Source organism: Peromyscus eremicus, chromosome 19 (assembly GCF_949786415.1).
Source record: "Peromyscus eremicus chromosome 19, PerEre_H2_v1, whole genome shotgun sequence".
Taxonomy (NCBI): Eukaryota; Metazoa; Chordata; class Mammalia; order Rodentia; family Cricetidae; genus Peromyscus; species Peromyscus eremicus.
In genome coordinates this window covers 40,752,378-40,770,457 of record NC_081435.1, presented here as the reverse complement: position 1 = coordinate 40,770,457, position 18,080 = coordinate 40,752,378, and the positions used below count along the sequence as shown (strand labels likewise).

The 18,080-nt window shown below is 40.3% G+C and overlaps 1 long non-coding RNA gene across 3 annotated transcripts in view; it reads left to right on the top strand.

The window, feature by feature from the left end:
- Positions 1–5,692: 5,692 nt before the first annotated feature.
- The window catches only part of LOC131895808 (uncharacterized), a 36,989-nt gene continuing 24,601 nt past the window's right edge, over positions 5,693–18,080 (top strand). For all 3 annotated transcript variants that reach the window (XR_009375282.1, XR_009375281.1, XR_009375280.1), the window contains exons 1-2: positions 5,693–5,891; positions 10,397–10,522. This is a non-coding gene — a long non-coding RNA (uncharacterized LOC131895808). The remainder of the gene's footprint in view (positions 5,892–10,396; positions 10,523–18,080) is intronic.

Genomic DNA, 18,080 nt, shown 5'->3' with positions numbered 1-18,080 from the left:
CAGCATTGCCTCGCACAAAGACTGTTCTTGCTGCTCCCTCGGGGAATGCATGCCAGATGACACACAGGCAAAGAGCAGACGGCAATGACCTTGCACTTAAGGTGGTGTGTGGAAAAGCGATCAAGAGACCACAGAAACTATGCTAGCCCTTTCAAAATTGCCCAGAAACAGTTCAGAACGTTTTCCTATACCTGTGTTCAAGAAAAAAAGTAGACTTACTTGAAGAGGAGAAATAAATGTACTGTATTTTCGATACTTTAATGCAGATATATAGAGAGGTGAACTCAAGCCAGAAAGGACATTTGAATAATATCTAGTCTATACATCCTGCTGTCGTTGGGCAAAAACAAAACAAAACACTATTGGTTTGGCTTTTTTAAATCAATGAGCCACCATATAAACAGGGGACTTTATGTTACTTGTTTACATAAGTGAGACCCAAGTTCAGACTCTAACAACAACAACAAAAACTGTCAAAGGATTCTCTTGCTTTATGTTTGACATAATAAAAACTTTGCCAAGGTGGATAGAAAGATTTCTCTTTTTTTTTGTTTAAGATTCAGCACTTTAATAAGTATATGGTTATTCTTTAAAAGTGTGCTTTTTTTTTTTAAGTATATGTGCTGCCAAAGGCCCTACTACAACCAGTTCTGTTCCATGGTCTGTGCTGTGGCCAGAAACCATGTGGATGCTCATGACCCACGCTCCCTTAGGCCATAAAGAGCAAATAAGCTACTTTGGCAGTGATATTGTTGACTGCAGATGCACAGTTGAAAAAGAGGGACGTGGAAGACTTCAGTGACAATCCCTACCTCCACAACCCCCTCCCCAAAAGTAGTAATGTAAGCAGGAGCCATAGAAAAGAACCCCTAAAAACTACGAAAGGATGCTGAAGTGCCACTCTCCACCATAGATGGCTTCCAGCAGGGGTGTAGGAGGGAAAGGACTTAGTTCTATTTGCGGGGGCAGGCCACTCTAAGTTCAACCATGATACAGTGAGTATATAGATATCACAAATTGAACTTGTTTTTTGTTCTTGTTGTTGTTGTGGGGAGGTCACAAGGAGGGGGTGCAAGGAAGGACTGAGAAGCGAATGTGAATAAAAATATTATGTTGAAGAAATTCTGCTTTTTATTGATTTAGTTATTTCACAGGTTCTCATATATGTTATTTATCACATATACCATATATGCACATATAACTTTGGTTGTATTAACCATGACCTTTTTCAGCCCTTTCCCATCACTGAACTCATCCCTTCTGTGTGTCTGCTCCTGAGTGTATGTCCAACTACATTTAATCAGAGTTGCTCACATGAACACGGTGGGATACTCACTTAAGCAAGGGAAACTGACCACTGGCTACATCACTCAGGAATGATTTCTCCTCTCCTAGCAATCATTAAGTGCTTAGACTTCTCCAGGGAAGGGTGCAGTCTCATGAGCCCTTCCCATCTGTGACTGAATGTTGATGGGCCCAGTTTTGTGCAGGTAACTGCTGGGAATTTTTGGGATGCAACAGCCATGTCATGTCTACAAGAAAGCGTTTCCTGGCACTCTACCCCAACCCCCAACTCTTACGCTGTCTGCCTCTTCTTCTGTGATTTCTCTGATTTTTGGAAAGGGTGAGATAGTTGTTCTGTTCAGGGCTGAGCCCTCAACAGTCTCTTAATTTTCAGCATTTCGACCAGTTGTCCACTTAAAGATGGAGAAAAAAAAATCAAGGTGGAATTGAGATGTAAGTTTCCTTCCTTCTGACTAGCTTTCATAGTGCCTAAAGGCATGATATAACTAAAATTGCCAGCCATGGCAGCAACTTCTCAGACCTGGGTTGAGAACAGCACTCGTGTGTGGGTATAATCACACACGTTTAGAAAGTATTTTGACACCATGTGCATTTAGCAAAGCAACAGTAGTGACTTCCCCTCTAGGGCCTATGGCTGCCATGGGCTTTTGAACAAGTTTCCCATAAACTACGTGAATTTCCTGCTATGGAAGGAACCTCAAATCCAGTAAGAATGTGTGTGGTTACTTCCATAACACCTATGTCACTACTGACTGCATCAAGGCACATCTTGCCTGTTGGTTGGTGTTGTAGCTCAAAGACTGATGCCTTTTCTCCTCCACCAGCCTGAATAACAGCTCTAGACACTATGGATGCTAGCCAGTAGGAAGGAAGCTTGCAGTTCCGCATCAGCTTGATTTTTCTATGACTTGCAACAAAAGTGTGTGATGTCTTCAGCAACAGGTTCCGTCTAGTTCTAGTGGATAACTAAGAGGAATGGCAATAACCTATACTGTTTTGGGAACCTCTGGGGTTCCCTGTCCCACAACTCAAAAGGAGGTAACCCATACCAAGGACTAGAAATTTCATTTAAAAACCATTTTTTTCACCTATGCAGGACACTCCCCTCCACCATCCAATTTTCCCATTCTACTTTTAAAAATATAGATCTTTATCAATTCTTTGAGAAATTTCCCACATGTATTTGATCATCTTTATCCCCACCCCCAACATCTCCAAAATCCACCCCTGTGGTCCATACCTATCTGATTTTATAGCCAAACTTTATTTTTGATATTTTCTTTGTTTCTCTTACACAATAGTAGATTTCCATATAGCTTTTTTACATATCCTTAGTTTTGGTTACCCCCCCCAACACACACACACCCTCTCTTCCCTCCCCCAACCAACTCATTCCCGTGTCCACTTAAAACTTCCTTTCACCTTATGTAGAAGAATTGGCTCTTTCTTTCTATTGGCAGGAGGATATTTCTTCAGCATTATACTTAGTATTCAGTGATAACTGTGTGCTTTGTCTATGTCGTGTTATAAAACCTACTGTTTCAAGGAACAACTCTTCCAGGTTTTCAGTGTTTGCTTTGAGTCTCGGCAGTCCTAGTTTTCCTGTCATCTTGACAATCATCTACTCAGCTCCCCCAGCTCTTTTCAGCTCCCTTAAATCACAACCAAACATAACGCTTTGTACAAATGGGTGCTTATATTTGCTCCCTCCGCCAAATGCACACTTTCTAGTACTGTTTTTAAGGGAATAATGACCAGCTGAAGATGACAGAAGAGAAAATGTTAAGGCCCAGTCAGTACTCAAATTTCCTGCTGATAGAAAATGGACTTTCTGAAATAATTTCGCCTGTCTTCAGACATTTGGCATGTCTGAAGCATCAGAGCAAGTAAACAATGAAGGTGCAAACAATGAGTTTATTGCCCAAAGATTTCACAGCTGGTTTAAATTGGTGTTCACGGCTGATGACAATGTAATATCTTGATTTTCATTGGTATATTGTGGACATTTAAGTTTCTTCTATTTTTTCTTTTCTAGTCAAGTATAGTAAGTAATAAAAAGAGGGGAAATGTGGAACAGGGGTTCAATCTGGAACTGACTGTGAACAATTGAGATAGCTCATTACCTGTGGACCAGTGGAACATTTCAGTTTCTTAATTGAAGACAGTGTTTTATTAAACATTTCCATCTTGTGTTCGTTTTCTCATCATTCTTAGAGAAAAGAATGTTTCATCTCTCTGATATTTTTTCTGACATTTATCCCCTCCTCTGTAGCACTTTCAATTTCTCTTACTCTGCAACCACCTCCTCTTCACCAGATTTGGGTGTCTTCTCTTGAAAAAAGTCTGCACTGGAGCTGCATCTCTGCTTTCAGTGGCATTGCTAGTGCTTTTAAGCATTGACTTGTAAGTGGTTTTGCTCATTCATCATCTATCATATAGTACATTAATGGCTTTAAGCTGAATCTGGGATTATAGCTTTTTAATGCTCATGCAACATAATTCTTGAATTTCAGAGATACTTGCTTTGGTGTATTACTTACTAAACATTTATTATTAACCGAAAAGTCTCTGTCATGAATGCACACTCCCAGTGTCTTCTTAAGAAAGATTGGTCTAAGCTTCTGTGTCTCTTCTTATATTTCTCTTCATTTTTATCCCCCTCTCTCTCCCATTGTATAGTTTTTATTCCTTTCTCATACTGAAACATTCTCTTAAAACCTCACGAGTGATCTCCAGTCAGTTCACTCATGAGTGTTCCCTATGTCTGCCCCACAGCAAGTTTGAGACTCTTCATATAATCACCCTTTTATCCATTAAAAAGTGTTCTCTTCCACTCCAGTGTATGGGGCTGGGATAAGTCAAAATTCCTCAGATTCAACTTAAGACTTGATAAATGTGATCCATCTGAGAAGTAAAGAATCCAAACTCTAGCTTGCAATCATAGTTCCTGGTGTCATCATTTAAGAGAGTTGAGGAGAAAGTGTCAGTGGGTTAGTAGGTCTTGTACCTGGCAGTATATGACTAGGATCTCCCTTTGTCTGCTGTGGATATCGCTCTGTATGCTTTGAATGTGTTGTTCTGATTGGTTAATAAATAAAATGCTGATTGGCCAGTAGCCAGGCAGGAAGTATAGGCGGGACAAGCAGAGAAGAGAATTCTGGGAACAGGAAGGCTGAGGTCAGGAGTCGCCAACCAGACACAGAGGAAGCAAGATTTGAAAGCAGAACTGAGAAATGGTACCAAGCCACATGGCCAAACATAAATAAGAATTATGGGTCAACTTAAATGTAAGAGATAGTCAATAGTTAGCCTGAGCTAATGGCCAAGCAGTTTTAATTAATATAAGCCTCTGTGTGTTTACCTGGGTCCAAGCTGCTGCAGGACTGGCAGGTGAGAGAGATTTGTCCTGACCATGGGCCAGGTGGGACACAGGAAACTTCAGCTACATTTGTCAGTGGTTTTCTGTCTCTCTCCACTTCCTAGTTTCCCAAATGTCTGTGATAAGATGCCAAAAACGTGTCAGTAATCACATGGGAAAGGTTTAGAAAAGGATAAGTGTGTCTGCCATATAGACACCATGTTGGACACTAACACGTTAAGTTAACTCATATGGAGGACCTGTGCTGTGTCCCTCTGAAGCCAGCTACATAATGCAGCCAGATGGGGCAGCATGTGGCTTAAAGGGATGAGGATGCTGGATAAAGCTAATGTTGTGTAAACACTCACCCTAGCTCTATTTGAGCCAAAATGAAATTTTATGGGAAAATCATCTTCAATCAGTTATGTTCAAGGGGTGGTGATTCCTCTGTGGCTGGGGACTTTAGGCAATGTCTAGACCTAGAGATATTTTGTATTGTTACATATCACACAGAGAGTGTTTCTCATAACTAGATAGTAGAGATGCTGACAAACATCTTTAAAAAAATGCACTTCTGTCCTGAACAAAAAGATTGATCTAGTCTAAAATGGCAATGGCGCCAATGTTGAGCTTTGTGCTCTGGACTGTCTGTGAAGTGGGATTTAAGCAAGCATGATTTGTTTCTACAATACGGTGAGTCAACAGGTTCTTTCCAAACACGGAGCATGTAGCTAGGGACTTCCGTTACATAGGAAGCAGCAGGCACAGAGGGTCCGCACAGATCGCTCTTGTTCTACCTCCTTCATGAGGATCCCTTTGACATATGCATGGTGGTCCTGGCAGGCTCATTTCCTGGCCAATAGTCTCTTTAACGTCGCCTGCCTCAAGCATATGAGCGAGAGACATTCAGCTGTAGGCAGGTGAGTGTATAACTGAGAGTAGAATCACTTTTCCCACACAGGGGTCAGTTAGAGAAAGTACAGGACAAGAAGTAGAAGCCAGTTGTTCCCATGGCAACTGTAAGGGGATTATTAGAGCAGGCAGCAGTGAAGGTAGGGGTTGGGTCAGCAACTTAGACTCTGAGATGTGAGGCCAAAGCCAGATTTCAGAAAAGAGGGATGATAAAAAGGTCAGCCGGGCCCGTTAAGGGTGACCATACTCAAGTCGGTCGTCATCTAGTTAAAGCAAAACAAAACAAGGATTCTTCCATGGTGATGACCCTAGCCAGGTGAGCTTCGTCTCCACCAGATTCTGTCTTAGCATATGGTCTTTTTATTACACCTGCCAGGCCTTAAATAACCCATCTCTCCTGTCTTCGACAGCTTCCACCCTACAGACTTTTCTTCTTCACCTACTGCTTCTTTTCATAACAGCCTCCCATCCAAAAATGTGGGATTTTTTTTTTTAACTTTATGGCTAGAGAGGTATGGCTGATGTCTTGTGTTGTTATCATTGATGTCCTTCTCCAACACCAGACTTCACTTAAAAGGTCTATTTCTATAATTACAGAGTTACTATTTTAGGAAATATTAGCTATTTTGCATTTTCTTCACCTTATTTTAGGAAAAAGACAACTACAATCTAGAGAGAGAAAATTAACCACCCAGTTGAAAACAGAACCAACAAAAACATGGTTTTTCGTTCCCTGTCTTGTTATTATTAATTTTCTGGAATGGATTGTCTATCTATATCTGTATACTCAGCTAGCCAGCCAGGCATACACACATTTACGTTGTAAGCTTTAAAATAAAAACTCTTAAGTATTCTTTCTCTTTTATTCACATTCACTAGCTCCTGCCCCAATCCCAGCAGCAACTTCTATTACAAGTTCTTATGTATCATTTTCAAAAAAATTATGAAATGATGGGCAAATATTCATGTGTAATTACTGTCCCATATCCTGCAGTAACCCGCCCAACCCCCCTCCCCCCCCCTATGATTACCGCAGCTTCTGTTGCTCAAGACCAGACAGGACAAAACACATGACACATTTGAGCTGTTGAAGGAACATTTGGTGACTCAGAGAGACACAAATTGTTCCATGTACCTTTCATCCTCCTTCCCAGGTACCTGTGCCAGAGCAAGTGGTGACATTCTGATTTAGCACTAGACTGAATGGGTACAATGAGAATCTTAAATTCAAACCCCAAAAGAGAAAAATAAAAAAAAGAAACCATATTGAATTGATGTTTCTCAATCAAACGTGCTTCCTGCTTTTCTGTAACTGTTAGTTTTCTTTAGTCCAATGAAGACTATCTGAAATATAAAAATAGGACTGCTTCCAAATCACCAATTAATCACCAAATCTTTACCTTTAAGATCAAACCTCACCAAATCTATGGACTCTCCAGGTAATGTCTCAGAGGAAAGGGTAGCCCAGGATTCTCATTGTTTCCGCTTTCCAGATTAGCCTGAGCCCAATCCAAGCTGTAGGTATGAAATGCACATTGGCTCACTGTGACTTTGCCATTTATAAGAACCAGTATTGAAATAAATCAGGGATACATTTCTCTTGGCTTTTAAAGAGGCCTTTAAATAGTGACTCTAGCCCTCCTAAGGTTTTGTCTGGGTTGCCTGTAAGTGGGTAATTTTCGCAAGTTTGCTTTGGCACCCCTGGCATGAGCTTTTATTGAAAGTCACAGTTGTTTTAGTGGGCACCACGGTTTGCCAGCGGATCTCGGCAGGGGCCTCCCAGCCAGTTCCATGAGAACTATGTGCACCCAAAACATGACTAGCAGTGAAGAGCGTCCTGTCCCCCGGTGTATGGTTCTCCTGCAAACGGTCACTCTATCCCGTGTTCAGCTTAGGAGCACAGGCTGTGTGTGTAAGCAGCGTTTCTGAGGTCAAACATGTTTCCATATTGAAAGGTCTTCTGATTTCTTTCCCCTGTAAATATGACAGTGTCTTTGGGTCTCCCATCTAGTCAGTAAGGCAACAGTTGGTATCCTGCCACGTTGGTAAGGCTACAATGAGGTAGGGTTACTGAGAACACGTATTTTCCAGAGAAGAAACAAAATGGAAGCCGAGTTTGATTTTCAAAATGTCCTCGAACAGCCCATAGGACTGATTACTAGGTGTATTCTAAGTAAATGTGCAGATGTGATTACGAGTCATCAGGTCATCTAAACGGATTGACTTGGGGTTTGGAAGCACATTGGCCCAAGAATAGGTACTATGCATTTCCTCCTTGCTTTATTATTTTTTCATCCCATTTACCATTCTGTTTTATTGCTTTATATGATTGGAAAACTTGTCACAATTTTACTTTATGAAACCCTCAAGACATAGTTTATTAATGGCTGACCTGTGAAACAGTGCAATTCTCATTTTCAAAGTTAGTCTAAACTCCTCTGAGACAGTTATTTCATATTTTAAAACAAACTTCTTAGTAAACATTTGCCATACATCCTTAGAACTAATGCATAGCAAAAGAAAAAAATGTACACAAGAATAAGTTTTATTAGCCATTCTGGTGGAGAAAAAAATTTCATACCAACGAGAACTAAAAAGAACCCTGTTATTTCACAATCCTCACCTTCTGTTGAATTCTGCCAGCATCAATGGTTTTCCTTTGAATTCCCCTGGGTCAGACGGCGCTCTTAAACCTCAAGATTATAAAAATGAGGAACCTTTCCAAAACCACAAGGGTAACGTCTCAACCTTCTCTTGAAAATATTGCTCCTGAAGCCAGGCTTCATTCCCCAGACACCATGAAAGCCACGGAGTCACAGCAGGCAAGATTCAAGTGCAGTGAGCGTGACGTGTGATACCACTCTGTCCATGGAAAAATACCACATCAGACTCTGGAAACAACTTACCCAACAGTCCCTCCATCTTGTGTACTTTCCCGTTTCCATTGAAGAGGCCAAGGAAGATTCCTTTGCCATTTCCTCTTGCACCCCAGGATAGGTCTGTCTCCAGTATCTAAAGTACACAGGAAAACAAATATTGTGGGCCTTTCAAAATTTACTGGGTAGAAGGACTACCTGGGGGTTTCATTAAGATGCAAAACAGGAATAGCCAACTGGGGTCAGACCCGGAACACTGCATTTTAGTAAGTTCACAGGTGAGAGTGGATTTTGAGATCTGTGAGATTACAGCTTGAGTAATGAAGTATTAAGACTCCTGGCAAGCTTGTTCCTTCTCAAACTGTAGAGAAGCTTGGAGGATAAACTGTTTCCTATTCTTCCCTCCAGCTTCTGGCTTTGGGATAGGATTGAAGGAAGATGTGAGCGTGGGGCTGTGTCAGTGTGTTAGACATGGTGGAAGCAGGTGTAATGGAACCATCAGAGAAGAGACGGTGTCTAGATCTTTGATGATGCCATTATGTCGCTGACGTCATAATCCTCAGACCTCCCATTTCTAGACTTCTTGTCTCGTTTTTTTAATGGGATCACTTTACTCTAATTCTTGTTTGAACAGAATATTAAATATTATTATTGTTTAAATCATCAATTGTCATATTATCAACAATCCTTATCTATTACAAGAGCTAAGTAAATCAGAACAAAACTAAGCTTGTCATTGATCAACCAGATAGCAAATGTTATGGACATCTTTCACTGGGCCTGAGGAATGGCAACTCCGCGTCTGTGGGCCTCCCAGGATCAGAAAACATTCATTCATATGTTTCTGGAAAAAAAATTTCTTAGGAACGTAGCAATTTGTTTTTTAACATTAGCATAAAAATGTAGAGAGAAGAATGGAAGGACATAAAAGATTTTGAAGAGTTTTTTTTTTTCTATTTTTTTATTCTCATTAAGCTATTCTGGAACATGAAAGAGTAAGTAATTTCCCATGAATGAACTTATAAAATTAGCAGACAAAATTTATTGACACCCAAAGGTATCTTTTGATATTTAATATTGAAGACATGGGTTACAGAATTGCAAATTCTGCGATACAAGTTAGCTAATACGCATTTTAAGTATAACATTGATTTATTCTAATACTGAGCAAATACTAGGGGATGCAATTTTATCAACAATACATTTAAAATCTTTTTTACCTTATCCTGAATATATTTTACCTGCAAAGAATGAATATATACTTCTGTGCAAATTGTTGGTAGTTTTAGTTAACATCTCAATTTTCTCAGTTTCGTGAGTTAGCTTACAACTTTATCATCTGCAAAATCAACTAACAGTAGCTTAAGTTAGAAATATAACTAAACTCAGTTAATAATCTGAGTGGAAATGGTTCAGGAAGGAGATGTAGTTTTATAACATTAGATACTTAAGCTTTACATCTTGCACCTTATTGCTCCACCTTCATATGGCTACCTCCTCAGGGTCGCCATAGCTACCCAAGCTCCTACCATTCTGTTATGAGCATCTCAAAAGAAAAAAACAATAGATGAAGAGAAAGGAAAAGGAAGAATGCATTGGGGACACATGAGCTCCGTCATACTCACTAGTCAGCTGCCTCTGGAAGATTCTGTAATCATGATTTTAAATAAAACTATTTTTTTTTTTAGCAACAACTGCAGGTGTTTAATTATCCCTGGGACATAATTCCTCCTCTTTCTATTGATGCTAAATTCCCAGTAGAATGTAGCTTTATAAAGAAATTCTACACCACACTGTAACTCTTTTCCCTTCTTCCAGCTCATTCCAGCTCTGATCTATTTGGTCCAGTACTTTCTTACATTCTGATCCACAAAATTCTGGTTAATCAAATGTTACTAATAATAACCCCAATAGTAATAATAAACCCTTCCAAACTTTTCCATAGTATTTTGTAGCGGAGTACCCAGCAAGCGCCTGACAAATGATCACTCCGAGAGACACATCTAGTGAAATGTTATTCTGAGACCATTCATTTTTCTGTGTGCAAGAAGCTTGAAGAGACATTTTATAGGTAAGTCATCTGAAGGGACAAAGAGTCTTCTGGATGTGTGGGTTTATTGCCCACACTGAAGCTCAGACAAAGTAACGATTATTGAGCAGAGGCCCATTTCCATCAGCCACTCTGACCTAGCCACCACAATCTCACACTTGAGCTCTGTGGAGTCGGGAGGACAATGAACAGAAAATGAATTCAAACAGAATGAAGGGGAGGGGGGTGTCTGTGAAATTACACAGCACTGCTATATGTGTGCTAAATTCTTTCATGGTGATCTAAACAGATATTCTTATTAAAGGTGACAGTATGATTTTGGTCTAGATACCATTGTCCTTGGTGTATGGTATTGCTATCTTGTCTCAGGAATAGCAAGTAGGATGGAGTGGACAACTCTAGGCTATATTACTAAAAGAGCATCTGCTTTGGTCATTATCATAGCAATAGTGATTTGGAGGAAAAAAAAGAAGATTTGTCTGCAAAAGACAGTGAGAGTTTCCCGAGAACTCTCGGGACTACTTTGGCAGAAGATGACGGTTTCTGGCTTGTCTACAAAGCAGATGGAATGCATCCAGATGAACGCTTATTTGCTATTGTCCGTTTTCCTCTGGCTGTGACTGTTAGAAGACTTTATTTTTATGTAGTCAGTAGTCCAGATGGTTCTGTATTTCCCCGTGGTTGTTGAATGAGTGTGGGTCAAAGAGAGTCCATCTCATTGCATTCTCTGATGCCGAGTGCGTCACACTTTCCTTCTCTCCTTGTCAAAAACAAGCCACAAGTTGAAGAAGGTGTAGAGTGAGCAGAAGTATGACTTCTCAGTGGAAGGAGAAGCAGGCTGTTTCCTGAGGGACAACAGCAACTACGAAACTTAATTAGCCAGCTTTAACTGTCACATGATCAGCCTGCAAATACTGGCTAACATGATGTCTAGAATCAAACAGAAATTAAATTTTCCACCTCATTTAATGCTGGCAACTACATTTGAGTACCGTCTTTTCTAACTAGAGCAGTTCCTCCTGGCCTCCTCAGGTACTGAATGTGCCTGCTAATATATGCCTAATAGCCAACAGCGTAAGGGAAATCATGGCCATGTTGGTTTACACAACAAAAATATAAAACATTTGATGTTCGGCAAAAATATTCCCTCAAAGGTATTTTGCATTTTCCTTTAGAATGACTATTTCTTGTCAGGAAAACACCTGAACATGATATTTTAAGCCATTCACCAGCTTTTTGTTAAGGCTATGTATTCTATAAGAACACGTATTTAATTTATATCTGCTTTTTGTTTTTTATATGCTTTTTATGTTAAAAATTTTCAGATAATATTTTTAACCATATTCTTTCTTTTCCCCCAACTCCTTTCAGATCTTTCCCACATCCCTATCCACCTGACTTCATGTTCTTTCTCCCTCTCTTCATGTTCTTTCTTTCTTAAAAAGAAACCGAAAGTGAAAATCAAAGCAAACAAATAAGACAAAAAATCACAAACACACTCCATTCTCCAACTTTTGTAGGCAATACCTCCTTTCTGCCTCATACTTCTGCTCCCCAGCTCTTCAAAGGCCTGACATCTATGTCTTAAGTCGTTGATTTCTAAATGGAAACCTTAATAGGAACCATTTCCATTTCAGAATTTATCATCCAAGCATCTCCAATGAGATCCATTCTTTAAGGACACAGCTTATGAACAACTGTAGAAAAATAATGTATAAAATGGTCAAGAATGAGAGATGTTTAGTATATTATCCTGCTGACTAGTAAAGTCACAGACTGCCAAGGGCTTTCTATACTCTAAGCCAAAAGAGCAACAATCGGAACTTTAGACTTTAAGAATTCTGGGAGATCTTTTTGCACAGATCTCTTGAGTGTTTTCCTTAAATTGTTGCGTATGCCCTGAAAAGTAATTATAAACATAAATATTTTCTTTTCAAATCCGTGACTATTAAAATAATTTAAATTGTATCATCTAATACTGGAAATATGTAGTTGAACCAGTCACTAATGTATTGCTGTCTGTTGAAGTGAACTGACTTTTGTTGGAAAGAAAGCTTAATATAATAAACTCAATCATTTAATAATGACTTACGGTTACTGATAAATATTAACGTACAGAAAAGATCCAAATTCCTTGTACATGATCTCCTCCCCAGCATAGTGTTCCTTTAATTCCTTGTACATGGATATGGTTCTTAGACAGGTGCTGTTTTTCTTCCCGAATCACCTTTCTCTGCCATGGCCTATGGTTTTGCTAATTCCTCCTTTTTTGGGCATTCATTAGATGTTAAATTCAGGACTTTACGAGTAGGAGGTTTCATCCCTTCGTGTTCTTTAATTTCTCCCAAATATTGATTGTTCTACAAGAAGTCGTTGTAAAGACAGGGATAGTGTCTCTTTTGGTGCTGTAGTCTGAATGTCTGTATCCTCATCCGATTCAGGTGTTGAAACCCTAAGCCAAGGAATAGAGGAGTGGGACACTTTGGGAAAGCAGAGTCCTCACACAATGTAGTCAGTGCCATTCCGAACAGGCCTAGGGCTGGAGAAAAAGCTCAGCAATTCAGAGCACTTCCTGCTCTTCTTGAGGACATGAGTTTGGATCCTAGTACCCATGTCCAGGAACTCATAACTGCTTGTAACTCCAGCTCCCAGGGGAACTGACATCCTTTTCTGCCCTCTGTGGGCACCTGCACACAAGCGCACCTACTGCACATGTACACAATAAACATACTTTCTGCTTTCCACCATGTGAAGATGTAGTGGGAAGACAGCACTCTAGAAGGGTCTTCCCTGAACTGAACCACGAATGCTGAGAACAGGAGACAGAAACTGCTCAGGCAGTTTAGAGACAGGGGCCTTGAGTTTTGCCCTTGGCTGGAGGCCAGAAATATCCTGAACTCTGTCCTGGCCAGAGGCAAGAAATACCAGAAGTGAGTTCTGGCTCCTGCTCTGGATTCTTATCTTTCTCCTTTTATGCCACCTGGATGAGCACAGATGCCTGCAAAGTGTTGTAGGAAAATATAACCAAAACAAAGAAGCTTCTGGACACTTCTGGGTGGGCTGACTGCACAGCCTGTAGCATGACCAGTCCAACACTTAGGTCTCCACCCATGAGTGCCTCAGATGGGGGTCCATCTATGGGTCCTCTTAGTTTATCTACAAGAACAGAGCAGCCTCTGGCATACCAGAGTTCCATTTGCTCACTGGGTCTTAAACTTATCTAAAAACCTATAAACTCCTTTCTAACCCTCCCCTTCCCCCAGAATTCATGAAAATACAACCTCAAATTCGTGAAATGAGAACCTGGAGCCACTGACTCGGTGGAAGTTTTGTGTAAGTGAGAGATGCTGGAGCCTAATTCTTTAACTAAGTCCACCCGAGATGAAACAGCCCCTGTCTTTCTCAAGAGGCCTACTGTAGTAGTTACTTTTCTGTTGCTGTGAGAAAACGTCATGACCAACGCAACTTAGAGGAGAAAGTTTACCTGGGCTTACAGTTCCAGAGGGATAAGAATGGGCTTACGGTTTCCAGGAGATGAATCTGTCATGGCAGGGAAGCATGGGTCGCAGGCAGCAGGCATGTCAGCTGGAAGAGGGCACCCAGACAGAGCTTATGTCCTTTGCCATTAGCACAAAGCAGAAAAAGGAATGAAAATTGCACAACACTTTGGAACCTCAAAGCCTTTCCTCAGTGAAGTCCCTCCTCCAACAAGGCAACACCCTTAGACGACTTCAAACAGCACCACGAACTGGGGACCAAGTGTTCAAACACGTGAGCCTATGAGTGACATTCTCATTCAAACCACCACTGAATCTCGTTCTTCCCAATCTCAAATTTGTCCTCTAGCTGGGAAAAATGGTAGTTACAAGAAAAGAAAGTTGTGAAAACTGTGTCACAATGTGTGAAAAAAAAATCTAATAAAAAGTCAGTTCTAAAGAAAGACCCTAACATGTGTGGATGTCATTACTATAACAGTGTGAAAACATACCCATGAAAAGAAAAGTATGATTTCATTAAAGTCATGGAGGGATGATTTTCATTGTATTTTTGTTCATATGGTTGTGCTACCCCCAAATTTAAGAATGTAATAGAAATAACTGACTTTTTGAGCTCACTACTAAGCATTCTGCATGACCAAATCAAAGCTTGCTGAAGCATTGCACAATAGAGAGTCAGCAAGATAGAGCTGTTAAGGACAGAAACCAATACAGACTGAGACTCCACTCAGTCTGAAGGATTAAAATGAAGTGAACTGCCAATCCAATAAAGAGTGTTCCTTTTGCAGAACTCTTTTTGCCCAAGAGAATTCAGATAGCAGCTTTGCCCCACAAGTGGAGGAAGACACATATGCAAGCTGAAATGTTGAGCCCAGCAAAGAATGCCTGTACATATCAACATGAAAATGAATACAAGAGTTCCATTTTCATGTAGACTATCGAAAGGACTGGGGCCAAACCCAGGAGAAATGTAAATGGAAAACAAGCAAACAGTTACACAAAGGAGTGTTTGAGAGAGGAAATATTGTGTCAGGCCTTGGCTCAAAGAAAACAGTCTTTTTGGTCAAGGGAAGTGTTCATAGCATCTATTAAATGCATTCACCACAAAAAAATAAAGCCCAGCTGTTGAAGATTAACGTTTCTAATAAACATTTGAAAGGAAGGAATGTAGAAGGTAAATATACATTGTGAAACAAAGCCTATGCTCTTAGGACAAGAAAAGTTCTGAGAGAATGGGAGCATGGGGGAACTTTCTCTCTGTACACCAGGAGACGGTGAGTAGTATGGGACCCTAATAACATAGGCGTATTCTGCTTGAGAGAAAAGCCTACCATCCCACAGATAAAAATGCCAGTTTCTGCTGAATAAAACTGACTGAAGAAAGTGTATATACCTACAATGGAGTACCCTGACACCAGTAATCACAGCTACTTTAAAAGCATGACTTAGATAAACTAAATTGTTTGACTGCTTTACAATTTGTCAGATGCTTCTACATAGAGCTGAGATTTGCTAATTTATAGCCAATACTGGCATCTAATGAATGTATAAGCATATGTTTAAAGAAATACATTTGAGAAATACAAGACTGGCAGACTTAGTTTGTATGGTAAGACTCATACACATGGACACAGAGTGTATTAGACATAAACAAGTAAGAACTCTTTTAGATGCCAGGGAAGGAAATCTGTATCTGTGATAAGCACATATTAACAGGTCAATCCAGTTGAGAATATGTTGCCTTTCAGCCAACACCATTTTTTTTTAGAAGCTATGCTATCCAGTATAGTAAGCTATTGCAATATAAAGGTAAAATAATTCAAATTAAATGTGATGCTTCATTTCAAGGGCTCCGTACTCACACATGATTAGCGGCTACAGTATTGTTCAGTGCTTTCTAAGCCATTGCTATTTTCGTGGTAAAGTCTATAGGACAGAACCGCTGTGAGGCAAGTTTGGGAGACAGAGACACTACAGGTATCTTTGATTTCAGGAGCAGCAGGACTTTAAAGTGGTAACATGACCTGAACATAGAGCCACAAGCCACAGCGTGAGGAGAAGCTGGTGTGAGGCAGGTTGGTACCAGAATGTTGAGAATGTTCTCAAACACAAACATCTCATACGCAGGAGAACTGTTTCACTCTATCCATCTCGTCTGCCACCCTGTCCGTCACACACAGCCTCGGTCTGGGACATCTAGGGTGAATATGTCAGTGTCACACTCAGTCGGTAGAAGGAAGAGTGGGGATTAGAATTTCAACAGAAGTTAGCTAGAAATAGCATCTGAGAGCCACTCTACCAGGCCCATCAACCCATCATACCCACAAAGACAAAGCACCATCAAGGTGTTTGAGACAGTTTTTATATAAAGCAATCAAAGGAGGCTTCGGTTAATCCTAACATTCTTTTAGTCTTCTAAGTGACACAGATTTCATGTATATGAAAAAGCAAAATTAACAAAAAGCCAACCGAATTCTATTCCATTGTTCTGATTACCTAAGAGAACAATATTTCTTCAGGCAGGAAGGAGGGTAAAGAGAGGACCCAGTGATACTTTCCCCTAATCATCCATCTCAGAAATGGCGTTAATTTAAGAGAGACCCAGTGATGGTTTTTATGAGGTGGGAATTTCGCGATTGCCACAGAGATAGATTGTGAAATGTCCCTTAGTAACACTTGGTCACTGCCAATTCTCTGCCACCACTGCAGCCATGTAAGCAGTAGAAGGGACCATCTGACAGTCTCAGCATTTTGAGTTAGACATTCCACTGAGAATAGGATAGAAGTGTATGTGTCAAACTTGTTGATACCGGAAAGGTCACTAAGCTGCTGGGTGGGGACGGAAATGACCTGCTTGTTCTTTATTTTTCAAAGACCAATAACATTTGCTATATTAAACAGGAATGTGATGTTTATTTGTGGATTTTAAAAAAAAAGGCTGGTCAACCTTGCAAATAATAAAAATTTCCGATGTTAATGGAATACCAAAATAGAGGTGGCATTTCCTCAGTGGGGCATAATGATTTCTTCAGAACAGATTTGCCGCATAAACTCTGAACACTCTCCTCCCTTGCAGTAACATCTGTGAACAAGTTTGCCACTTGGAAAAATGAAGAGCTAATAACTATGTCCAGTCATGGGTAGGCACAGGTGCTTCATCAACTCCACAAACACATCCCAGTTCCAATGAGTGGGATATTTCTAACTGACCCCTTGAGACTTCCAGTCACACTGTGTATTTGGCCTGGGAGAAGAGACTCGTTGGCAGAAGAGGCAGCATCACCCTCCACAGGGACTGACTTTACTGGCAGAATGCATTCCCTGAACATATTGACTCTCTAAACACAGAACGTTGGCCCACAGTTTATTAAAAGCAATTGTGTGCCTCCTCAGTCTAGCCAAACATTTGGTCGGTTACACAACTCTCCAGGACCGAGCTTCAGGCCTGCTCCTTTTAAAGCCGTTCCCTACTAGCCCAGTTCATAACAAACCTCTGATATCCCACAGTGATCCTTTTCTGGAATGTTCAATGGACACTTAATCATGCACCACCTTGTGGAAAAAAAAAAAAAAGTACGTTTGCCATTCAAAATGAGTATTTATTTAAGCTTCTTCTATCATTTACCTATAACTGTTTTTATACTTTTTGAGGGCAAATTAAGTACGTTAATTTTCAAAGCAGATTTGGAGCTTACTAGGAAAGGTTTATCATTTTAAGCAGGGCCATGGGGGAAGGGTAGGAAAAGGACAGCTGTACACACTTAAGGTTTCTCAAGAAAGTGCCATTTAAGTGTTTTAATAATAACTATATGCGCATGATTTAGATGGCTTCAAAGTTCCATTATTCAAAGGTTTTAAAAGATTAAGTAAAAATTGCCCGTGTGTGATTATCTTTACCTAGGGAAGTTTCTTCAGCGAACAAGACTGGAGGTTGGCTTATGAGGCGCATTGTGTAGACCTGCAGACTGAGAGGGCAAAACCACGGGTCAAAAAGGTCATTACGAAGTCAGAGCACCCATTTTGACCCTCACTTCCTTCATCAGATTGTGAGATTCTCCCAGAAAAGCAACTACAGTCCTTCG